This window comes from Sorex fumeus, unplaced genomic scaffold (genome assembly GCF_029834395.1).
Source record: "Sorex fumeus unplaced genomic scaffold, SorFum_2.1 ptg000042l, whole genome shotgun sequence".
Taxonomy (NCBI): Eukaryota; Metazoa; Chordata; class Mammalia; order Eulipotyphla; family Soricidae; genus Sorex; species Sorex fumeus.
The window spans coordinates 3,194,862-3,220,902 of NW_026606099.1; the positions used below are offsets into that span (position 1 = coordinate 3,194,862).

The 26,041-nt window shown below is 48.1% G+C and overlaps 1 protein-coding gene across 1 annotated transcript in view; it reads left to right on the forward strand.

The window, feature by feature from the left end:
• The first annotated feature begins 1,410 nt into the window (after positions 1-1,410).
• The window catches only part of MICAL3 (microtubule associated monooxygenase, calponin and LIM domain containing 3), a 222,558-nt gene continuing 197,927 nt past the window's right edge, over positions 1,411-26,041 (forward strand). Inside the window, exon 1 of the mRNA XM_056119952.1 lies at positions 1,411-1,519. The gene's annotated coding sequence lies outside the window, so the exon portion shown is untranslated. The remainder of the gene's footprint in view (positions 1,520-26,041) is intronic.

A 26,041-nucleotide genomic window follows, 5' to 3' on the forward strand; every position in this document is an offset into this window, starting at 1 on the left:
TCAAAGTGACAAGGGCAGGTCCCCCAGGGGGATGGTGCAGTAACATTGTATGCCAAAGGCGTTACAATTAACATTGTTGTAACCATGTTACCCCAGTAGCAATAAAATATTTATTCAGGAAAAAAAATAGAAAACAATTGAGCCCCACTGGGACTAAGTAACCCCAGAGTAACCCCTGGGAACCCCCAGAAGTAAGAAAATAAAAAATTTAAAACTGACAGATTAATAGGAGGAGTGAGTAAAATAGATCACGGATCCAGGCATTTGATCAGAGATCAGAAATAAATGTCTTCGGTTTTTCGAGAACTGGAACTGGATATTCTGAGATCTGTAGGTGGAACAGAGAGACTCCTGGTGAGGAGCAGGAATCTTCTCACAGACACAGCCTGGTCCTGTCAGCTGCTCTTCTCACATCTGTGCTCCTGTAAATGCAAGGAACACTCATGAGGCAGATGATGGCATGATTGAGGAAATGCCATTAGGGATACGCAAGAGCCCCTTCTCACAGGATCCTTAGCCCAGGATCAGCCCTCTTCTGAGGGTGGGAGCTGGAATAAATCCGTTTGTGACCAGAAAGCTTCAGACACAGCCAATGCTAAGGCCAATGGATGCTTGAAGATAAAATAACTTCTAATGCTTCTGTCTGATCTGATCATAATGCTATAATTTAAATAAACAAACGCCGATCTTATTTTCCATCTCACTTCTTTCAGTGAGATTTCTTTACAATTCCATGGACCATGACAACCAGGTGTGAAAAATAACCAGTGTCATGCTTCCCAAACCTTTTCAGAGCAGGGCGAGGGCTTTTGGTTTTGAGAGTAAAAAACCTTATGCACCTGCGCGCTTGCCCAAGTAGTCTCGCCTAGTATTTGTTGAGCAGAATTCCCTGGGGTAAGGGGTCTGGGATTTCCAACCCTTAGAATTATAGTGTGTTGAGGGATTGGAGAAAGTGAGAAAGGAAAGGGCTTGGTTCCGTTTGTGTGCCTGAAGATAGCATAGGAATGAAACCATCCAAGAACCCCACGTCCTTTGGGTATCTTGTGACTCAGAAAGCTCAGGAGAGTCCAGAACTTTCCTGATCTATAACGCTTTTCTTTTCTTCTTCTTTTTTTTCCCCCCTGTTTCTAACATTTATTTTGACGAGTCACCGTGAGATAGAGCATTCCAGAGCTGCTCCTGCTGGGTTTCAGTCAGACAGTGTCCCAACACCGGTCCCTCCACCGGTGCAATTCCCCAGCACCAGTGTCCTGTGCCATCCCCAGCCACCGCCGTCGCCCGCTCCTGGTTCCCATAGCAACCGTGACGAGCCCGCAGCCGCGGAGGACGCGAGGACCGCGGGGAGAGGCCCTCGCGCGCCACCCTCTCGTTCCTCCCTGGCGGCCTCCACCCAGGGCTGGGGGGCAGGACCAGGAGCAGGAGGTGGAAAGGGTGTGTCGTCAGCCTCGCGCGGGGCCCGCACGGATGCCCTGGGCAGCGCTGCACTGGGCGGAGGAGATGCCCTTGGACGTCCGAACGGGTGAGTCCTGTCAATCCTTCCTCCGGCTGAACAAACCCCCCCAAATGACAGCGCTTTCTGTCTCGATTGGTGCTCTTTGAACGTTGCTCGGAAATAAACGCTGACGGCTGGGAAGCCTCTTCCTGGAGCTGCTATTGTGTGTGCCTGGAACCTGCCCCCGGAGCCCGTGTGCGCTGCGCCCGCGGCACGTGAGCGCGGAGTGGGCAGCGCGCGCCCAAGGCCTGCAGGGCAGCAGCAGGCTCCTTTGCCCAGACTCTGCCCTCCAATTTGCTTTGCGTTCCTCTCACACAATAGCTTCCCCCAGGAAAATCCGAGGCGTGCCAGATTTAGAGGAATGCCAGGAGGCCTCGGCCAAACTCGGTTCTCTGGTGAGCTCAAGGAAAACGAGGTCAGTCGGGACTGTAACAACAGGAGGGAAATCTGCCCGGTAGAGGGCGCTCTAGCGCTCGCCAGCGCGGCTCAGTCGCAGGCCATCACCAACCACCCCTGCACCGTGATAACGCCAGGAACGGGAGGCTGGAGTGGAGGCATGCAGGATTTTGTCTTGGAGAGTTTTAGCAAAAGGAAGATTAAGCTTCTCTCTTTCTGGAGGCTGGGATGTGGTTTGGCGGAACTTGCATGCACGAGACCTGACTACTGTGATCCCCAGCACCGCAAAAAAAAAAAAAAGTTTGTTCCTTCCTGGAGGCAAAAGAGTTAAATAATGGCCTGCTGCATCTTTAGAATCGAATGACTGTAATACCACAACAAAATAGTCCGTGCCTTCCAGATTGCATACCCACCCCAGCACCACCACCACGCCATACCCATCTGCGATCAACTATTTATAATTATTATTGTTATGCTTTATTATTTTGCCCTTTCAAGGAAAGGGTAAAATTTTGTTGAACAATAAACTGAAGACAGAACTGGGCTCCTGTTCTCACTTCTGGCTGTGCTTGGAACACATGGGGAGTTTTGAAAAATTGTGATAGGCCAACAAACTAGGACAGAGGTTAAAGTGCTTGCCTTGCATTCCCTAACCTGGTTAGATTTCCAATTTTTTTTTTTTTTTTTTTTGCTTTTTTGGGTCACACTCTGGCATTGCACAGGGGCTACTTCTGGCTCTGCACTCAGGAATCACTCCTGGTGGTGCCCGGGGGACCATATGGGATTCTGGGAATCGAACCCGAGTTGGCCGCGTGCAAGGCAAACACCCTACCCGCTATACTATCGCTCCAGCCCCATAACCTGGTTAGATTTCCTGCACTGCATATAGTCCCCACCCCAGCACCACCAAGAGTGACCCCAGAACACAGCCTACAGTTGGGTGTGGTTCAAATCCCCTCCAAAATTAACTAATTTAAAACTTTAACATGCCGATTTCCCAGAAATTCTGCCTCAATTAGTTTTAATAGCAGGAATTTTAAAAGAACTTAGGTGATTCCACAGAGCTAAATTTGCATCCTGCCATGACAATCTTTTGGACGATTACTATTACTAGTAATAGCTTAGCTTCTCAAATACACTGCTATCACTGCTCAAATAGGTGTGTAACTGTCTCGAAGCTCCCAACCAGAGGATTTGGCTGGGATTCAGTTGCTCAAAGAGGTTTAAGATGTTGGTGATGTTTGTGAAATTTTCTGATTTATATTTCAGACAAGGGGGAAAGGTGATACAGACCTTTGCCTGAAGGTGCAAGCTGTGGTCTTTCCATGCCTATAATTGCTATCTAGAGTCATGTGTAAATGACAACTCCCCCTTGCAAGAATGAACTTGGAAAAAAAGAAGCAACAATAAGACCACCTAGGAATTACATAATGTCATCCTTCTCAGCTCTAAAGCTCTTCGAACTCCTTGTACACTCAAGGAAAATCCTAAAATTTTTATTTTCCTGAAAATTCGGGCAGCAGGGGAAGCTCCTCTCTGTAAGTCCTATTGCAGACTGCAGGCAAACTTATTTTGAGTGGTTCTTCCAAAGCTTGCATTCTTTGGTCCTTTCCATGAATATTCATAAGAACTGTGAAGCTGATAAGAGGCAGATTACACAAGTTCAAGTTCAAGTTCAAGTTCAAGTTAGTTACCTAAGGTGTTCAGGAAAATCAGATAAGGTCCTCAAACTCTTGCAAAAGGAATTACAATGATAAATGCACTAGAAAATGTTAGCTACAACCAAAACTTCCTCAGTAACAGCTTCTAATGCTATTGCCTTAATTTTGGATATAAAAAGAGATTATGGAGCCGGAGTGAAAGTACAGCAGTAGAGTGTTTGCCTTGCACACGGCCTACCTGGGTTCGATCCCCCGAGCACTGTCAGGAGTAATTCCTGAGTGAAGAGCCAGGAGCAACCCTGAGCATTGCTGACTGTGATGCCCCCCTCCCCCAAAGAGATTATGGTTTCCTTGGGGGATAGGTTTAAAAGCATTGTAGGAGGGAGGGGTGTTGGGATTCTTGGGTGAGGGAGATAGGTGCACTGGTGATGGTTCAAACCCTCAGCACCATAAACAAACAAACAAACAAACAAACAAAACAAAACATTGTGTACTATAAAGTAACTGGAAAGACTTTATTTGCCTAATAAATATATAAGGGAATAAAAATGCTGTTTGTAGATCATAATAATCTTTCCAAAGTGAATCACAAATCTTCCTGCATGGTCCTGCACTGCATGGTCCCCTGGGAGAGGTCCCCGGCCTTGCACACTGAACAGCCTTTCCCGCGTCACACGACATTCCTTGGATCTGCATTTCTAGGCACTGCCTTTGACAAACTGCAGAGACAGTAATAGGAACCGTCCTTTCGTGTGTGTCTCCATTTGTGTACAGTCACACATACAACATTATACTGTCCCCTCTTAAGACAAAACTGCCTCTTACCGAGCTTGGACTTAAATTAGTCTGTCATTTGGACCACCTGTCCCACCCCTTGGCAAAGCTGACCGATGGGCTTGCTTCCCTGCTGCTCTCTCTCTGGGGGAAACGGAGCTGATTTCTGCTCCCTTAAGATTTGATTCCATTCCCTGCAGGTAACATTAGAGCTGATTCACCACACAGAATAGACCAGGTCAACACCTCAAAGGCTGCCAGTCCAAAAAAGTCCCCAAGCAACAGAATCAGGTTCTCACTTCTCATTGGCTCTCTCCACCATGACTATCAATACTTACTCTCTGGAAAGGGGCAGTTTATTTGACAAGACCCTAGGGAGAAATGTTCCACTGATTTCACTTAATCTATGTATATCAATTAATTTTTAGGTAACATCCAAACTCAGAGCAGGAATAATAAAACCCAATACTCTATACTTTGCAATTCTGTGTATGCCAGGCATGTACTCCCAAAACTTCTGGGTCCTATTTTACCCTATTTTTCACTTTTTTCAAACTGAATTGTAACACATTAGTGGATTTGAAGTTATTTCTCCAGCCCAAGAAAACATAGTAAAAAAGGAAAAAAGGAGACAGTGGGTAGAGCACTTGCCTTTCATGTGGCCAACCTGCATACAATTTCTGGCATCTCATATGGTCTATCAAGCCCACCAGGAGTGATCCCTGAGCACAGGTCCAGGAGTAAGCCTCAACCATTGCTAGGGTGGCCCAATAAACAACAACAAAAAAATAATAAGGAAAACTGGCTTAGGAGAATAATTCATAAGTCTGAGCACATGCTCTGTACATGGGAGCCCAGGTTTGATACCTGGCACTGCATGGTCCCCTAAGCACTGCTGAGAGTGAGGAAGAGGAGGAGGATGAGGAGGAGAAGGGGGAAGAGGAAGAGGAGAGGAAAGGGGAGGAGAGGGATTGAACCCAGGTATGCAGCCTGCAAGGCAAATGCCCTGCCTCCTGTATTATGTTTTTTTATTTGTTTGTTTGTTTTTTGGGCCACACCCAGCGATGCTCAGGGGTCACTCCTGGCTCTGCACTCAGGAATTACTCCTGGTGGTGCTTGGAGGCATATGGGATGCCGGGGATCGAACCTGGGTCAGCCGTGTGCAAGGCAAATGCCCTACCCACTATACTATCACTCTAGCCCCTTCCTCCTGTATTACAGCTCCAGCCCCTGGAGTTAAAATTTGGACAGCATCCTGGGATGAAATATCAAGCTGCTCTTTCAGGGGAAGGTTATCTGGGGGACTCTAGCCACCCTGACCTTAGCTTACAGCTCTAAGAATTGAAGGAATTGATATAGGGTACCCCTTGTCACTTATATGCTAGATTTCAGAGCACCTGTCATGGCCTGGTCTCAACTCTTATCAGCATTCCCTTCCCTGCTCCAGGTTTTTTGAAGTTGTTTCATTGCTATATAAATACAAGGGACACATTTGGTGGTTCTCAGGGCTCTCTAGGGCCACATAGGTGGTACTTAGGGAGTCTTACAGTGCTTGGCATGAAATGAACCCAGGGTCTCACATCGAAGTATATTCCTTACCCCTCTTCCAAGGTGTTGTTTTTGTTTTTCTGGAGGAGTCCTCAGGGGCCCCACATGTGGGGGTGCTCAGGTCTAGAAATGCAGTGTGCTGGGGATATTGAGGGCCTCTAGGACCACAGGAGGAGCCTGTATGATGCCTGGGACAGAACTTGGGGCCTCTGCATACCGGACGTGTGGTCTAGCCCTTTGAGCCTCTACTTCCACGTTTTTGATGGTTTCCAAGCAGAGCCAAGGATGGTGATTGTCAAATGCCTGCTGCTCTTCTCTCTCCTTAGGGCATAATAATGGCATGGAACCCAGGAAACAGTAACAAATCCTTCTAGATGAACTTAAAGAATCTTCCCAGGGCCCTAGGCTCTCTCACAAGCGTCATCGGGGCCAGTCAGTATTGTTAAGAACCAACATTTGTGATCTACTTAGGGCAGCTGTGATGGTGGTGTAGACAGGCGAGGCTTCCAAGAAAGGAGAGAAAACCAGAACCAAAGACCTGTTTTCACAGAGGCCCTGTCTACAGTATCCAAAAGACCACTAAATACGGAAAATACACGAACATCTCATCTCCCTCCCTCCCTTCTTCCTCTTTCCTTCCTTCCTTCCTTCCTTCCTTCCTTCCTTCCTTCCTTCCTTCCTTCCTTCCTTCTTTCCTTCCTTCTGCCCTCCTTCCTTCCGTATGGGCGGGTGGGTGGGGATGGGGGGAGAGCCTGTTTTTAAATCGCATGTCTCTTTCTCATCACAAGAGAACGTACATTCTATCCCAAAGTGAAAAAGCAAAAGTAAGAATTGGGAGATAATTCAGCCGGCTGTAGCACATGTTTTACACGTACCAGGCTTGAGTTGGATCCCTGTTACTATATGGCCTGCCAATAGCACTGGGTGTGTTGGCCCCTAAGCAGTGCTGGGAACCCCCACCTCACCCCCCAAAGCATAATTGCAAATGACCTACCTACTCCTATATTATCCTAGATTTTAGCATATCACTATTTAATCAATTCTCTTTTTAAGTTCCTAACCAACCTCCTTACTGAAAGTGAGGTGCTTCTGAAAAACTCTGAAAACTTTTGGGATAGGTACTTCTTTGTGGGAACCAGGACAAGTGAAAAAGGAAATTCGTTTCCTAGAACCTTTCTCTTTCTCTTTTGAGAGACCATACACTTTTGTCTGGCAAAGATACTTTTCTACTGGTTCATATTTCCTCCTTGTCAGCTACATGAGGTCAGACATTATATTTAATTGATCTTGGGGTGATGTTGGTACTCAAAGGAATGACTTGCCAATAAATTAGATACTTTAGCAAATGAGTGAAAAAGAACAGAGACTTTAAGAGTAGTTTAGGGTCTCAAACGGAAACAAAGATTTGTGATCCTGCTGGGAACCTAAGTGTTAGAGAAAAAGATTGAACCGCATTTCTTTCCATATAAAAGGCGGAGCCACTTGGATACAGTTGCATGTCAAGTTTGTTAGTTTTATCATGGTATCTTCTGTCATTATTGCACTTTGGGCTGGTGCGGGGGGGAGGTGGAGGGTTCTAAGTACACCTGGCAATGCATAGGGGTCACTCCTGGTGGTCCTTATGAGACTATGTGGTGCCAAAGAACTGGGGTGGCATACATGCAGGGCAAGTATCTTACCCCCTGTATTATTTCTCTGCCCCATTCACTTAAATGTGCAATATCAAATGCTCTCTTTTCCTTTTCCTTCCTTCAATTCCTTCCTCTTTGTTCCTCTTCCTTTCACAATTGAAAAAAGTCAAAAGAAAATAATATTCTCAGCAGTAGAGTATTTGCCTTGCATGTATTGGGCCCTGAGTTCAATTCCTGGCATCCACTTCCCCACTTTCATTGTTTTTTTTTTTTTTTGCCTCACACACAATATTGAAGTTGTTATTTTGATATTTAAGAGCAATATATTTGGGGGCTGGAGCGATAGCACAGCAGGTAGGGTGTTTGCCTTGCACATGGTCAAACCAGGTTCGATCCCCGGCATCCAATATGGTCCCCTGAGCAGCACCAGGAGTGGTTCCTGAGTGCAGAGCCAGGAGTGACCCCTGAACATTGTTGGGTGTGAAACAAAAGGAAAAAAAAAGAGCAATATATCTAAACCACAGAGGAAGATGGGATTGGCAAAAATTAGATTATTTTCCTTCAATTTGCTTTATTTCTAGAAGTCTGTGCATTTAGTCCTCTGATAGTGGGCACACAGTTCTGTGTCTGAAGACACCAAGTCTTGGTGCTGGAGATACAGTACAGGAGTTAAGGCATTTCAACTACAGTGGTTCCCTGAGGTATTGCCAGGAGTGATTCTTGAGCAGAGTCAGGAATAGTCTTTGAGTAGCACTGTGTTTGAACCCCTCCCCTGCAAAATAGAGAAGCCATATATATATGTATATATATATAATATATATATATCGCTTTATTAAGTTTTTCTTATGTGTTACTGTGTATGAACATAAAAGTTTAGAAAAACCCTGTTGGCAAAATACGTTTTTTTTTTTTTTCTGAGACCTTCAAGAACTTGGTCTGAGCTGGTTTAAGGAAGTGTCTTTTTGCAAGTTACATCAGGACTCAAGGAAACGTTTAAAAACTGGGTGGGGGGGCACATATCTCGTTCTCAGGAGAACCAGTTCTGTCCTGGGGGCTGCTCTTGGCAGTTCTGGGGACTATGGGTATGTGTTTGGGATGAACCTGGACCTCATGCACATACTTTGCAGGTGCTCAGCCTGTTGAGCTCTCTCTCTCTCTCTCTCTCTCTCTCTCTCTCTCTCTCTCTCTCTTTCTCTCTCTCTAATATACAATATTATGTAGCACTGTCCTCCCATTGTTCAATGATTTGTTTGAGTGGGCCCAGTAACGTCTCCATTGTGAGACTTATTGTTACTGTGTTTGGCACATGAATACGTCACAGGGAGCTTGCCAGGCTTTGCCATGTGGGCAAGATACTCTCGGTAGCTTGCCCGCCTTTCCAAGAGGGGTGAATAAATTGAACCCGGTTTGGCCGGGCCGGCTGCATGCAAAGCAAACGCTCTACTGCTGTGTATATATATATAATTGTGTGTGTAACTTTATGGCAACCACAAGCTAGTTCTTATCTACAATGAATACATATTTTGAAAGTGGCAAGAGGTACATAGGTAACCATTTATGAAGTTTGCTTGGTGAATCTTTATCCTCATTACATTTCCTGGGCAGCCACACATGGATATGGTAAGGGCCATTCCTTATTGCTTTGATCAGACAGCTTTGTGGAACCTGGTGTCTGTGAACACATCTGTCGTGTTCATCTCCTTCCTGACAGCTTCTGGTTTTTCCTAAGTACACAGGGGCATACTTCTTGAAGCCCACTCCATGTATGTGTTTGTGAATGTTGGCTGTGTCTTCTTTGTTCACTACCTGCCTGATGGCAGAATGTCCCTCCTTTTCTTGCCACTTTTCTGGGTGGGATAATTCTGCTGGACCTAGATTAAAAAAAAAAAAAGGAAGAACAAAAGATATTGCTTAAAATTTCTGACTGCTATACGTACCAGTCAGAGTTAGTGAGACAACACCTCTCAATGAGTGGATTTTCCTGTTTACATTATGAGAAAAAATAATGCAAAAATAGATCTGTAATTTTGCCAAGTTGCATTTAAATCTCCTTTTTTTCCTGGCAGAGTGAAACTGGCAAATCAATCAAAATTATTTGAAAGTCTGTATTAGCTTGAGCCAAGAACCATATGGCTCAACAGTAAATGCGTTTCTTTGTCTTTCATGTGTGAGACTTGTTTTCAATCCCCAGCATGGGAGAACGAGGGGTTCGAGGAAAGGGAAAGGAAGAAATTCAATTAGTTAAAACATGTTTTTAATAGAAGACACATCTGTTGAGGTGGTATGCCATGAGGAGGACTGGAGGGGGCTTATGTGGTGCTGATTATCAAGTTTAGTGCCCAGAACATGCAAACACATACTCTACCACTTAGGTTATATATTTCAGGTCCTCCGTTTTTTATTTGCTTATCCCACTGTGACTGTTAGCTTAAGAATAAACCCATGATCTAGAATGTCTTCCAGTTTATCCCAATATATTGTTTCCTTAGCTTTGCCCCCACCCAACTGGATTGGTTTAAAGCAGTCTTCCATGTAGAAGTGGAGCAAGGACATCAAGTTTTTCATATCCTCATGTCTTTGATAGTCTCTGGGTCTTGGCCGTTGATGAGATTACACGGCGCTGGGGGTCAGATGGTGGGTGTGACCCCTGCCTACTGGAATATGGAGGATCTGGGTGGAGGATGCTCAGCCCCGATCCGAGCAGGCTTGGAGATCTCAGTCCCGGGACCCGCATGCCTCTGTTCCTCTGCCGGTACCTTCATGCATGTGGAGAGTGGTCTCAGTATGGTTGTGGCTGGTTCTGGAGGTCTTCGGCTGCTGGAGCTCTGCTCGGGGCGGGGAGGGAAACTCAACCTGCTCCCCTCCAAGGGGCCCCGGCGAGGACAGCCAGGCGTGGGGGCAAGAGACTCTGTGTCATTCTCCCGAAAGAGGGGAGCGGGTTGAGTTTCCCTCCCCGCCCCGACCAGGGCTCCGGCAGCCAGCCGAAGACCTCCAGAACCAGCCACAGCCATACTGAGACCACTCTCCACATGCATGAAGGTACCGGCAGAGGAACAGAGGCATGCGGGTCCCGGGACTGAGATCTCCAAGCCTCCTCGGAATGGGGCTGAGCATCCTCCACCCAGATCCTCCATATTCCAGTAGGCAGGGGTCATACCCACCATCTGACCCCCAGCACCGTGTAATCCCATCAATGGCCAAGATCCAGAGTCTATAAAACCCAGCTCCCAGAAGTGCGCGGCCGCATTTGCCATCTTATTATCTCATTCTTACTTTGGACAAACTGGCAGGCTACCGAATGTTACCTGCCCACACAGCAGAGTCTGGCAAACTCCCCGTGGCATACCCAATATGCCAAATACCAGTAACAATGATGGGTCTCATTCTCCTAACCCTGAAAGAGCCTTGAATATGGCACTTTTAAAAAAATCTCAGGGCTTGGATGAAGGAAACATTACTGGGGCCTGCTTGAGGCAATCGACGAACAACAGGATGGTAGTGATAGTGATGTCTTTGATAGGCTTATGTGACAATGGATTCAGTCTCATTCCTTCCACTTGACTTTCTTGCTATATAGAGAAGAAGGACTTTTGAGACTGTCCAAGAGAACTGGCTACTGGGAAACATTTGTTTTTGGTCTGCTTCCAGCAGTGCTTTGGGCTTACTCTGGCTCTGTGCTCAACTTCTTCCTGGTAGTGAATTGAATAGGGATTCAAACTGGGGTCAGCTGGTTGGAAGGCAGTTCCTTGCCTCCTGCACTTTATCTCTGGCCCACAACTGAAAAGCTCTAGGCTACAGACAGCTTGTAATTTCCCTAGAGGTATTTATAGCTGAGCATCCCTGGTATCAGGATGAACTAAACTGTTGGTAGTAATTGATGTGGTCACTGAAATGCTAGGAAGGTATGGATTGGACTATGGAATTCATCCACTTGTTTTTGGGGTTTTGCCTGTTTTTTTTTTCCTGTTTTCTACATGCAAATTTTGTACTCTACTACTTGAGTCACATCTTGATCCTTCAATATATTACTTATTTATTTTTATGTACTTAATTTTGTTTGTTTGTTTTGGGACTGGGCTGGAGTGATAGCACAGCCAGTAGGGTGTTTGCCTTGCGCACAGCCAGCCCGGCCGAGCTGGGTTCGATTTCTTCGCCCCTCTCGGAGAGCGTGGTAAGCTACCGAGAGTATCTTGACCACATGGCAAAGCCTGGCAAGCTCCCCGTGACGTAATTAATATGCCAAACACAGTAACAAGTCTCAAAATGGATATGTTACTGGGCCCGCTCGAGCAAATCGATGAACAACGGGAGGACAGTGTTTTTGGACAGTTTTGGGACTGCACCTGGCAGTGCTAGGCGACTACTTCAGATTTGGTGTTTGAAGGTCATTTCTAAATGTGCTCATGGAACATGCAGTGCTGGGTATTGAACCAAGGGCTCCAGCATGCAAAACAGGCACTCCAGGACTTTGGACTATCTTCCTGACTCTCTAGCCATGTATTTCAGACCAGATTTCTGTCAACTTCTTCCAATTATAGCCCCTTCTGACCCATTTTCTTCTTGTGCCTTGTTTTAGCAGTTAGCCCCCCTACTCTTGTGTTGTGGCCTCCAATTTACACAATTTTCACGTATGGTTTGCCTTGGGATGATTTGTGCATCTGGCATCAGGTTGAGAAGCACTGTTTTAGCCATCCTTTGCTTTGGTAGACACATAAAACTACATTTTTTGAAAAGAGGAAATTTATTGTTCACATCATATATGTGGTCACATTTTTCCATTTCTTCATCCTTTCCCCATTTCCCAGCCCTCCCAGCCCTGTCCCCAATACCACTTTTTCAGGAAGGCTTGTTCTCATGGCGCAGGGTGGCTGCTAGAAGCTCCAAGAGCTACTTGTATTATTTAAGTCCAAAGAAGAGTACTGGTCATTTCCAACCAAACCAAACTGGGAATGGGAGAGGGATAAATTCTTCAGTGGGAAATTAGGATATTGATGTAGAAAGAGGAGATCCTATGGGGATAATCATTAAACAAATAGAGGGCCTAGCAATGAGAAAACTAGACAGAAGTTAAGAGTAATAGTGGATGAATTAGCCTCTAGAGCGCCTGCTACTCTGCCTTGGACTTGTTGATATCATATAGTTGGATGTTCCTGAAGAAATAAAGGCTGATTTTAGTATTAACCAGTCACTTAATCACTTAATCACTTAACTTCCCGTTAGTCGTCGATTTGCTTGAGCGGGCGCCAGTAACGTCTCCATTTGTCCCTGTCGCATGCTAGTGTAGCCCAATGGCATCTGTTCGCTCCGGGAACATGAAGGGCCTCAAACCGATCATTCATGATCTTGACGAAGAAGTCTGACCATCTGATAGGTGGGCGGCCACGCGGTCTTTTGACATCCCGTGGAATCCAGTCGGTAACAGCTCTAGTCCAGCGGTCGTCTTTAAATCTCATTACGTGACCAGCCCATCTGATTTTCGACACCTTGGCAAACGAGACAGCGTCCCTGATTCTTGATCGTCGACGGATGTCAGAACTCCGGATTCGTTCTCTCATTTGAGTGAAACGTGATATTCCAAGCATAGCTCTTTCTATTCTTCTTTGGGAGACCTGAATAGCATTCTCATCTTGTTTGCGTAGGGCCCAGGTCTCTGAGGCATATGTTAATGCAGGAAGAACAGTAGAATCAAAGAGATGTGCCCGGAGCCCGAGGTTCTTCGACCTCTTAGCTATTTCTTCGACGTTCTTGAAGGCGTTCCAAGCCGCTCTCTTCCTCCTGCACAGCTCGGGTGCCAGGTCATTTGTCATGTTGACCTCTCAACCTAGGTACACATAGTTGTTGCATTCGGAGATGGTCGTTCCGTTGAGAGTGAATGGGGCGTCAGGAACGAGGCTGTTTCTCATAAACATTGTCTTCGTAAGATTCAGCTGTAGTCCTACCTTTCCACACTCACGGTCAAAGTCGGCCAGCATTTGTGCCGCTTGGCTGATGTTTGGTGTTATTAAAACAATGTCATCAGCAAAGCGGAGGTGGTGTAGTTGCCGACCATCTATCTTCACAGTAACTACAACTGGTCTCATTCACCTGACCCTGAAGTATTAACCAGTACTAAATTTAATTCAGAAGACTGATATACTTTTTTTTGGAGGGGGACTCACTAGTTGTGCTCAGGGATTACTCCTGGCAGGCTTGGGTGACTGGGGTGCCAGGGATTGAAGTCAGGTCAGCTGTGTGCAGCCCTACCCACTGCACTAACTCTCTAAAAAAGGTAAAGGTAAAGGCCCTCCCATTGTTCGTCGATTTTCTGGAGCGGGCCCAGTAACGTCTCCATTGGCGATTTTGTTGTTACTGTGTTTGGCATATCAAATACATCACGGGTGGCTTGCCAGGCTCTGCTGTGCGGGCAAGATACTCTCAGCAGCTGGCCGGGCTCTCCAAGAGGGGCGGAGGAATCGAACTCGGGTCGGCCATGTTGGCTGCGTGCAAGGCAAATGCCCTACCGCTGTGCTATCGCTCTAGCCCTGATATATTTTTATAGTTGAAAAGCTTCTCTGCAGGTCAGAAAGATAGTACAGCAGGTAGGGAACTTGCCTTGTACATGGCTGACCAGGCTGAACCCCCAGCATCCCATAGGGAACCTTGCCAGGAATCATTTCTGATACAAGGAGGAAATTCAACAGTACATGCAGAGAACTTTCTTGGTTTGGTTTTGGTGCTCAGGGGATAGTGTGGTGTAGGGGACTGACCCTGAGCCTCCTGCACAGAAAACGTTCACTTAGTCTGTTGAACTCTGTACGGCTTCCAGACAGAGTTTTCAAACAGTCCCTTAGGTCTTAATACTGCTACTTGTTGTTGTAAATGAATAAGAGTTACATATTGTCAATAAAATTGCTAATTGGGAAAATCAGGGTTGGGTTGGCACAGGGTGGAAATCAGAACTCTCTAAGCTAGCAGCTTAGTGAATAATCAGTTTAGAAAGACTTCACGGAGCAACCGGATTTGTAGAGCTCAGTAACAGATGAGTTATTTGACTGGGGAGTACATTTGTGAGAGAAGGTATACCAGACAGTTGATATTACTAAAAATAAGGTTGAAAGAGAGTAAAGTGAACCAATGTGGGGCATTGGAAAATTCTGAAAACAAGATGAACTTGATCTGGAACTTGGTGTCCAAAATATAGGTATGGTTACCTGAATAAAGCACTGACAAAAGAGCAAACTAATTTCTCAAGGGGCTGGAGAGACAGTATAGGGGCTAAGGTATTTGCCTTGCATGTGGATATTCCATGCTGACTCCCCTTACATGTCCCCCAGCACCACTAGGGAAAACTCCCGGTCCCTGAGCACCTGCAGGTGTGGTCCCGAAACAAAACAGACGAAACAAAACAAAATCAAAACAAGTAGAAGAAAAGTATAAGAAAGACTCGTAGTTGCAATTGCCATGTGGTCTGAATGCATAGTTGAATGATATAGTACAGACAGCAGAGAGAGCGCTATACTGTAAGCACTTTAGCAGCTGTAGTAAGAAGTGACCAGGGGAATTTGTTGCTGAAGGCAGTAACTCTGAATACTTCAGTTGATGAATGAATTATTAATTGAAGCTTTGTCTGACCATGTAGAAGAAGAGAGAAAGAAGGGAGATGATTTGTGCCATGATGAGATATTCAGGGGAGGACAGGGCCTCCTATGAGGCACGTGCTTTACTACTAAAGGTCACTTTTTTGGGGTTTGTTTTGGGGACACGATCAGTGAAGCTCGGGGCTTACTCCCTGGCTCTGTGCTCAGGGGTCACTTCTGACCGTGCCTGCGATAGAGTTTGGTTTGGTACAGTGCAAGGCAAAACATCTTTCCAGGAGCGCGTGGCATGCCCCCTCTCACTCGGGAAGGTCTACTTACTTTAAAAGTTCTTTAAGGGGGAGCTGGAATGATAGCACAGTGGGGAGGGCGTTTGCCTTACATGCGGCCGACCCGGGTTCGATTCCCAGCATCCCATATGGTTCCCTGAGCACCGCCAGGAGTAATTCCTGAGTGCAGAGCCAGGAGTAACCCCTGTGCATCGCGGGGTGTGACCCAAAAAGAAAAAAAAAGTTCTTTAAGGGGCTGGAGCAATAGCACAGCGGGTAGGGCGTTTGCCTTGCTGACCCAGGTTCCTAGCATCCCATTTGGTTCCCTGAGCACCGCCTGGGCTAATTCCTGAGCGCAGAGCCAGGAGTAACCCCTGCGCATCGCAGGGTGTGACCCAAAAAGCAAATAAATAAATAAATAAATAAAAGTTCTTTAAGATGGTGGAGCATGGCCCTGCATTGAAGAATTTACTTACACGTTTGCTAATCCTACATAAATGATCATATCATCATAAGAAGGTCTCCTCAGTGGGAGGGAGGAGAAAATGAGACAGGGAGTTGGGGTTACCCAAGAGTCATACACATCTTTGGTCCATTTGTATTTTTTTCAGTCCTCCAACCTCCAAATTTGAGATTTCCTTAACCTCTTTGTTTCCCGCCAGGCTGGAATAAGAGAGAAAAATCCCAGCGTTGTTTTGCGCCCGCTCTTGAGAGTCATAAACAACCCGCAACCTGCCTTTTTTTTTTTTCTTTTTGGGTCACTCCTGGTTCTGCACTCAAGAATTACTCCTGGCAGTGCTCAGGGGACCCTATGGGATGCTGGGAATCAAACCCGATCGCTCCAGCCCCCCAACCTGCCTTTTTTTTTTCTTTTGGGTTACTCCTGGTTCTGCACTCAAGAATAGTACTCCTGGCAGTGCTCAGGGAACCCTATGGGATGCTGGGAATCAATCCCGATCGCTCCAGCCCCCCCCAACCTGCCTTTATTTATTTATTTTTTTTCTTTTGGGTCACTCCTGGTTCTGCACTCAAGAATAGTACTCCTGGCAGTGCTCAGGGAACCCTATGGGATGCTGGGAATCAAACCTGATCGCTCCAGCCCCCCCCAACCTGCCTTTATTTATTTATTTTTTTGCTTTTTGGGTCACTCCTGGTTCTGCACTCAAGAATTACTCCTGGCAGTGCTCAGGGGACCCTATGGGATGCTGGGAATCAAACCCGATCGCTCCAGCCCCCCAACCTGCCTTTTTTTTTTCTTTTGGGTTACTCCTGGTTCTGCACTCAAGAATAGTACTCCTGGCAGTGCTCAGGGAGCCCTATGGGATGCTGGGAATCAATCCCGATCGCTCCAGCCCCCCAACCTGCCTTTTTTTTTTCTTTTGGGTTACTCCTGGTTCTGCACTCAAGAATAGTACTCCTGGCAGTGCTCAGGGAACCCTATGGGATGCTGGAAATCAAACCCGATCGCTCCAGCCCCCCCAACCTGCCTTTATTTATTTATTTTTTTTCTTTTGGGTCACTCCTGGTTCTGCACTCAAGAATAGTACTCCTGGCAGTGCTCAGGGGACCCTATGGGATGCTGGGAATCAAACCCGATCGCTCCAGCCCCCCAACCTGCCTTTTTTTTTTCTTTTGGGTTACTCCTGGTTCTGCACTCAAGAATAGTACTCCTGGCAGTGCTCAGGGAGCCCTATGGGATGCTGGGAATCAATCCCGATCGCTCCAGCCCCCCAACCTGCCTTTTTTTTTTCTTTTGGGTTACTCCTGGTTCTGCACTCAAGAATAGTACTCCTGGCAGTGCTCAGGGAACCCTATGGGATGCTGGAAATCAAACCCGATCGCTCCAGCCCCCCCAACCTGCCTTTATTTATTTATTTTTTTTCTTTTGGGTCACTCCTGGTTCTGCACTCAAGAATAGTACTCCTGGCAGTGCTCAGGGGACCCTATGGGATGCTGGGAATCAAACCCGATCGCTCCAGCCCCCCAACCTGCCTTTATTTATTTATTTTTTTGCTTTTTGGGTCACTCCTGTTTCTGCACTCAAGAATAGTACTCCTGGCAGTGCTCCGGGGCCCCTACGGGACGCTGGGAATCGAACCCGAACCCTCCAGCCCCAAAGCGCCGTGCCACGTCCGGGCGCGCCCGCGGCGGGGAGGGGGGCGCGAGCCAGGCGGGCCGGCCGCCGCGGAGCCCCTTTAAGAGCGGCGCGCGCGCGCGGCGGCGCCCCCCGGGCTCGCCGCATTGGCCGTTTCGCGCGGCTCCGCGCCCCCGTCCCGGAGCCTCGGCCAATCCCGGGCCGCCTGGGCCGGGCGCCCAGGACCGTACCATGTGAGCGCGCGGGGGGCGCGGGGGCGCGGGGCGCGGCGGCGGCGGCGGCGGCCGGGGTCTGCCGCCCCTCGCCTGGCCGGGCTCCCCGAGCGGCGCGCGCCGCGGCGTGCCCGGGCGGGCAGCGCGAGCCTGGGCGCCCGGCGCCGGCCCCGCGGCCCCCCGAGCGGCGGCGCCGTGGTCGGGCCTCGCGGCCGCAGCCCCCGCCCCCCCATGTGCCCGCCCCGCCCGCGGTGGCGGCGCCGCTGCCTCGGCCGCCGCCGTTGCAGTTCCTGGCCGGGCGCTGCGGGGCCGCGGCCCGAGGCGCTTCCCGCGACGCCGGCGGCCGGGCGCCGCGGCCGGAGGCGCAGGTAAGGACGGGGCTCGGCGGGGCGCGGGCCGAGCCCGGCGCGCGGCGGCCGGCGCGGGTCCGAGCCGCGTAGCGCCTCCTCCCGGCCGCCCCCCGCAGCCCGCTGCCCGGCCGCTGCCCTTGACCGCCCGCCCGCCCGCCCGCGCGGCGCGTGCGGCGGCCCGAGGGGCCGGGACCCGCGTGGGGGGACGGCGGCGCCCGCTCGGCGCGCCGGGTCTCGAACCTTGCCCTGGGCGGGGAGCTGGGCCCGGGCGCCCCGCGGCCCCGGCGCCCCAGCCGGGTCTGGGCGCGGCGCGGGGCCGGCCGGCCGCGGCTCGGGCTGGTCGGGATCGCGTCCGAGGGGCGCCGGCGTGGGCAGGTGGCCGGGGCCCCGGGAAGCGCCGGCGCCTCTGCCTGGTGTTTTCTCGTGGCAGCAGCAGCAGCGACGTCACAGGTCCTTGCCCCGCTGCTCGTGCCCCGGCAGCTGGGCGGGGGTCCGCGCGGTGCCGAGGGGGTCTGGCTTTGCCGGCCACCTGCAGGAGCCCCGTGCCCCGAAAGCCCCGCCGGAGCCGCCCGGCCGGGACGCTGAACCCCAGCCCTAATTACAGGGAGCGGGCCAGTTCGCGATCGTGGATGGGTTTTCTCCAGAACCTGCATCCAGGAACTGTATTTCAAGAGTACAAACAGCGTTTATGCTCCTTTCGTATTGGTAGGTAGCGCAGACGTTCATGATGGTTGACGTCAAGTGGTTGATGCAGTGGAACGGAGGGGAGTTGGGGAGGGTCTTATTTTTTAAGGTGTTTTGCCTCCCCCCCCCCCCCCCATAGGAGGTGGGTGGAAACAAAAGCTTATAAACAGCAGACCCCCTTGTACAAGTGCATCTGATACTGCACTGTCCAGTCCTTTAGGATGAAGGCTTGTAGACCAGCTGAGAAGGAGTTTTGTCTTAGAGTGGGAATGACGCTTTTCTTTCCTTTTTTGGTTCTCGAGCCACACGTGGTGGTGCTCAGGGCTTAGTTCAGACTGTCCTCCGGGATCACTCCCGGTGGTGCTCGGTGCCTGCGGTACCGTCTGTGGTGGGGATCTGAACCTGGTGTGCATTGTGCCAAGGAAGCTTCCTACCTGCGGAACTCTCTCTCCAGCTCTCCAGTCGGAGTTGGTTCAGAGTGCATGCTTACTTAGGAAAATTAGTCTCCACCCTAACCTCTGGCTCTTACACTGAAATTTTTGTTTTGTTTCGGGACCACACCAGATGGTGCTCAGGTTGCTCTCTGCTGGGGACTGTCTCCTGGTGGTGCTCAGGGGACTGTGTCTCCCGCTAGGAATGGAACCTGTATGCAGTGCATACGCTTCAGCCTGTGGCGCTATCTCCCCGGCCCTCATACAGAAATTCGCGTGGTAGTTTAAGAGGTAAATCTATGAACCTAGAAATAAAAGATCAGAGGAAAAATTAAGCCCTTTCACTTGGTTCATGGGTTGCATTTTTCCCAGGAAGAATGGTGTGCGTTTTGGAAGAGGTTCTATACCACACAGTCCAGGAGGGAAAATGATCAGAATTGGCCGTTTTTAAAGTGTATCTGCTGCATTGTCCTGTGGGTGGAGGGCACTGATATGACTTTAGTATGTCTTTAGTATGTCCACGTGGAACCACGAACCTTTCCTGATTTCTCCCAACATCTGGCATTGGTCGGGTCTTCCGTTGAATGAATGGTTTTGCCTCTGAATCTGGCTTTGCAAGTCACATCCTTGTAGGATATGAACAGATTAAAGGTTATACAACCAAATGCTCTCTCAGAATAGGAAACATCATGCTTCATATATTTGGCATGGCATTTTAATAATTATTTCCTAGGATTTATTTATTGCTTTTTCTTTGAAGAAGGTAAAGCTTTCTTATCACTTATAATATGAGTAATTCTTATTTCTGGAAGTCAGTATATGCCCAGTTACTAAATGAAATAGAGGTGACATGATTTGCTTAAAATTACAAGTGAGTTGGTGCCTGAGCTGGACTTGAATTAAGCTTTCCTTTTTATATTAATTTCATTGACACGTGTGTGTGTGTGTGTGTGTGTGTGTGTGTGTATGTGCATGTGTGGGGACCCCCCTCTTTTTTTTTTAATCTGGAGGACAGATAGTAGGCCATTGTACTGTTCTGATTCCTAGACAACTAAGAATCGTTAAACATTTATTGAGTGCTTTTGTGTGGGTGCCTGTGCTAGGAGCTTGTGTACATTCCCTCATTTATTCCTCACAACAGTATTCAAGATTGAACTCGTTATTAGCCCCAGTTTCACAGATGCCCATCTAGGGTATGGAGAGTCTTGGCTGAGCAGAGTAGGTTTGCTGGTGCGTGAACCTGGGCTGGGTGATTCCGAACATGTACTTTCAGCACCACCCCCTGTAGGAGGAGACTTCGGGGTCCTGGTAATGTGTTCTCTCCCTCTTCCCTCTTCATGTGGTGGGTGCGGGACTGGTATCACACTTGGCTCTGCTCAGGCTTACTCCTGGCTCTATGCTTGGGTGTTATTCCTGGTGGAACTTGGAGTACTGGGGATCGAACCTAGGTCTGCCGCGTGTGAGGCAAGCACCCTAACCCACTGTACTGTCTCTCCAGCCCCTGATGGGTTTTATAATCGGTTTCACATTCTGAAGTTAATTTTGATAGTACTGGATGGTTTGGGCCACACGCAGCTGTGTTCAAGACTCCTGGCTCTGCTCAGATCACTTCTGGTGACCACCCTGGCCGTAGGGACCCGCTGTGATGTGGAGATCAAACCTGGGTTGGCTGTGTAAAAGCACTTTTAGCCTTGTACTATCTCTCTGGCCTCACATCCTGGATTGAACTTTGTCAGAAGCACTTCTCTGGGCAGGTAGAATCATTCCATTAGAAAAATGGTCAGAATTAAGAAAACATCTATTGTCTGAGAGAATTAATAGGACCTTGCTCTGTGGGGCTTCTCCGGATATGACTGGTTTTTTCTTGGTGAGGGCTTTAGATCTTTTTTGGGTATAAAGGCTTACGTGGTCATCACACCGAATTAGAGAGGGTCGAAAGGGAAGCTTCAAAACTCAAACCCTGCCTTTCAGCGACTTTGTACGTGGGTCAGGAGTTTTGCCAAGGAGAGAAAATTGTTGCAACTGGAAAAGCAGAACAGGAGGAGGACGACTATTGGTTCTGTGTCTTGGTGTAAAGGGGATGAGGACTGGCTCCTGCTCCTGCTGAGTAGAATGTTTCTTGGTAAATAGCAGTTGTGTTTCCCTGTTTCCCTCCGCGGTACTTGCTGCCCTTGTTGAAAGGAAGGAGCCCTGTGTTTGTTGGTGTGTGAGCTGAAAGCCAGGAAGGGGGATCTTTTGCCCAGGGTAGGTTTACAGAGGACTGTGTGGTTGTGTATTTAGTGAAGGAGCTGGTCTGGTTCATACACTTGATACATAATTCAGCACACATGTGGAAGGAGAGGGACAGCGTAGTCAAGTGATTAATGAGTAGATTTTATTGACTTTTCCTTACTTCTTTTAAGTAAATAATCGGTTACAAGGCAGAGTGAAAGTCATTTCTCTTTTTTGCTTCTATGCTTGTCTTTTTTTTTCTCTACTTGTGTGTTTATATTTTTATTGTGGGGGGAGCGGGAAGACAATCTTGAACTTGCTTTTGGTGCTCAGGCCTGGGTGCTTGGGTGCCAGCAGTTCTCAGGGATTACCAAGGCTGCATGCAGTGTCCATGCAAGGCCTGGGCTTCATAACTGGCCCTGCATCTGTCACCCCTGCGCTGCCTCTCCTGTTGCTGTTTTAAGTATGAGGAATGCTTCAGTCTAGGGAGGCCAGCCCCATGTCAGTGTTGGAACTTGGGAAGAGAGGAGCATATAACCCGGAGCAGAGCTCAAGATTAGGGCCTACTGCCTCTTGGCGTCTGCAGTGTCCTGGGTTTCCGTAGCAAACCTCAGTGCAGGCTGTTGCAGAAAACAAAAAGTGGATTTACAAAGGTTCCAGCGATGCCACTCTTTTGCTCATCATTTTACCCTCTTCAGCCACCAAAGGTAGGTTGCTCAACTAGTTGGAAAGGAGAAGTGGGAAAGTCGTATCAGGAGGACGGTGACCTTAGCAGTGACAGCAGCAGCAGGACAGATACATTTGGTTGTGTGCCAAGAGCTATTCTGAGGATTTGCATATATGAAAATCCTCAGCGGTAAGAAATGTATCTGACATGTGTGGGGGAGGGATGCGAAGAGGATAATTTTTTTTGGTGGGCTCGTGGGGCAGTTCTCTCACTGCCCGCTTTCGGTGCTCTCGAGCCACTGTGTATGGACCAGATCGGGTTGGCTCCTTCCTTGTGCTCTACTTCTATGTGTGCTGCTGTGCTCTCTTCTGTCTGTCTCTCTGTCTCTGATTCTGTCTCTGTAGTCTCTTCTCTGGTCTTTTCTGATCTCTCTCTCTGGAGCCCTTCGCTCTGGATTCTGACTCTGGCCCCCTCCGCTCTTACAGTCTTAGTTTATATAGCAATCACATAGGGTGGTGACACAAAGGTGGGTTGAACATTAACAGATCAACAAAGACAGGGAAGACTACTCCTCCAGGAGATTAACTCAAGGATAAAATCTCATTTAAAGAGATTACTCTGGATTACTAGGAGATCCGTTTCAGGGCGGGATCCCGTAGGGCGGGATCCCGTTCAGGGTGTGTTGCTTTCTTTCCTTAGCTAGTAATTCACTTAAATAGTTGTAGTAAGTCTACTTCTAATATTTCTAGCAATGTCATTCTGTATGAGCATAGTAAGAGATATATCAGCTTAAAGTTTGGTTCTTCCTGAGAAGGTCTTACCACAGTCCTCCGGCCATGTTAGTCTTCCTAACCCTAGCAGGGTCCTAGTCTCGTTGCTTTTGGATCATGACAGCATTTGTCTATGATCATGCTCTCTCTTTATAGTTGATTATTGTGGTGCTGTGGCCTGGCCCATTTCGATGCCAGGGTAGCTCGCAGCTTGCCCTGGATCCCTTCAATCTTTCGTCGGGACCCTGCTTTTGGGGTGCTAGGAACTAAGGGCAACTGAGTCGAGAGAGCAGATGCCCAGGAGTAAATATTATTGGAGTCACTCAACTCCCAAGTTACAAAGCATAATATTAACTGTCTTCCTGTGTCCATACAGAAAGGACATTGCTTTAAGGTAGACTAAGTTCCCTGTGGCAGGGCTGAAAGGACAAACCCATTGTTATCCTACACTCACTCATTCCTCACAGTGGCCTTAGAGGTCAGCACAGTTATGCTCCCTGTTTTGTCCAGGAAGAAACAGACACAGATAGCAGATAGCTCAGGGGCGTGCCTGGGCATCTCAGTGGGAAAGTGGTGGCATCAGGTCGTTGCTCTGTTCTCTCACAGTGCCAAGGGCAGCCAACAGGGGGCTTTTCTTCCCGTGTCCTCTCCCTGTCACAAATTTCTCACACTTTAGATTTGATTCAGTTGTCTAAAATATTACAGGAAAGGGGCTGGAGAGATAGCGCAGTGGGAAGGGCGTTTGCCTTGCACGCGGCCGACCCGGGTTCGATTCCCAGCATCCCATATGGTCCCCTGAGCACCGCCAGGAGTAACTCCTGAGTGCAGAGCCAGGAGTAACCCCTGTGCATTGCCAGGTGTGACCCAAAAAGCAAAAAAAATAAAATAAAATATTACAGGAAAGATGCATCTGGGTCAGTTGTTATCTTCAAAATGAAGATTTGGGGCCGACTTGGAGGAGTTCATTCTGAATCTTTCAGAGAAGAGCAGACTCAGGTAGGCTTCCGAGAAGGAACAGGTGGATTGTAATGTGGATCTCCCAGGTTGTGTGAATCTGGACCCTGGTTTCTGGCCAGAGTGTTGGTTAGAGCTCTGCTACCGGAGAAGATGTGGGAACCCTTTCTTCCCCTCCTCTGCTTTTGACTTGGTCTGGGTTTCTGAATCCCAAGAACTAGACCTCAGACAAACCCACTCTCCTAGTTCAACTACTCTATGAATGTTTGCGTAAGGTTGTTTATTAGTTTTTTCAAATGAGCTGCAATCCTAACCATCGGTCGGAATACCATCTACCCAGTATGGTTGTGACTGGCTAGAGTCATCTAGTCCCTGTGAGAAAGGAGAAGGGAAGTATCTTAACTAGTGACGTGGATATGTATCAATTGAGAGACTTTTCTCAAACCTGAACTTGTAGAGATGGGCTTGGGGGTGAGGTAGGGGCATGGGGCAGAATCAAGCTTCTACCTTGGACTTTTTTGTTTCTGTTTTGGGGCCATATCCGGAGGTATTCTGGTTTACTCCTGGCTGGTGCTCGGGGATCACTCCGGACAGTGTTGGGAGATGATACACGGTGTTGTGCCAGGGATTGCACTTGGAGTGGCCCCATGCAAGGCAAGCACCTTCACCCCTGTTTCTCTCCTGCCCCAGCTTTGGTATTTAACCCATTTGATTGCAGTAGTGGTCATTTACGGAGACTTTATATGTGCATATCATTTCTGGTCTTCGGGTGGAATACCAGTGCTGTTTCACAAATGGAACAACTATTCCAGAGAGATTAAGCTAGTTAATTGCGCAGGTGGGATGATTCTTAATCCTATGCATTTGATCACCCAAAATGAAGAAGTGAGGTAGTGAAATGGGGAAGGTAGAGGTGGAATGGTGCAGGGAAATGAATTCAAGGCAGCTTGAGTCAGTCTGACACTGCCTCGCCTCAGGAGCCCTTCGTTTTCCGCTCTCCCAAGGGACAAGGGAACAGAGAGCTTTTGGAACTGACGAACTTGGATTGTCATTCAGCATGTTTATTGAGCAACTTCTATATATAAAATCAAGAGCTTGATAAGAGACAGTGCAAGAGGCTGTAAGTTATTTAGGGGAGGCCACTAGACATGCAGAAAATGTAGTGTGTAGTGAGTGATAAGTGGCTCAGCTGACCGGGAATTCTGATTATGGAGTGTAGGAAAATGCATTTTATTATAGTGTTCCTTCTTGTTTAGGTTTTGTTGATTTTATGCATATAAGGTTGTGCCTTAACTCCTGTGTTATCTTCCAGCCCACCTTTGCTCCATTCCTACCTACTTCTTCTCTTCTCTCCCTTCCTTCTCTCTCTCTTGCTCTGGGGCAACTCCTTGCTTTGTGCTTGGGGGTCACTCCCAGTGAGGATTGGGCCCTGGTCTCACCTCACCCATGGAGCATGAATTTAGCCCATTGACCTATTTCTCCAGCCCTCTTGACTATGTTCTTTAACTTTTTCTAGGCTTTAATTTCTTCATCTGTGCAATGGCAGTGGCATAACCAAACATCCATACTGAGCAGTATTAAATAATACTAATGACAGCTGTTTGTGAATCTTGGAATGGACTACTGGAACTTTAATTTTCTTCTATTCAAACACAATTTCTTAGGGGAGCGTATTGAGGTGTGAACTATGTGTTGAGTTAGAGACTGGTTTCTTTGTAGTATTTGGGTTAGTGGGGTGGCCCCTGTGGGCTCCAAGGGGACAGATCCCCGTGTACCACTGGGCCTGACACCCAAGGTTGACTCTTTCTCCTAGCTGCCTTTCCTATTAATATAGAATGCTCTGCACTCCCCAGCCCTGCCCTCTATCACCGATTTTCTGCCTCTTTTTTGACTCTGTGTTTCCTATTCACAATGCTTCAGCTCTTCTGCAATCATTTATTCATTAACTTTCCATCTTGGGCCCCTCCTCCATCTATCCTGGGTATTAAGGCTAGGGATAGGTTCACGGAAGTAAGTTTTAGATGAATTTTCTGTTTCAGAAACTAGATGATGCCACAGATGAAGCTTAGTGGTAGAGCACATCCCTTTCCAGACTCTGTATGTGAGGCACTGGGGTAGTCCAGTAACCACAGTAGGAAACAAGGGAAAAAGAAATAAGAATATGAATTTGCACACGGGTTGAGTTGGGTAAAGGTAGAAGAAGACAATGAATGAACCAGATAGCAGGGCGGGTGACTTCACTGTTCGGGAAGAGACACCGAGTATTGCTTTACATGCGCACACTGGCTTTCTCTCAGTGTGAGCCCTGCATATTAGCCACCA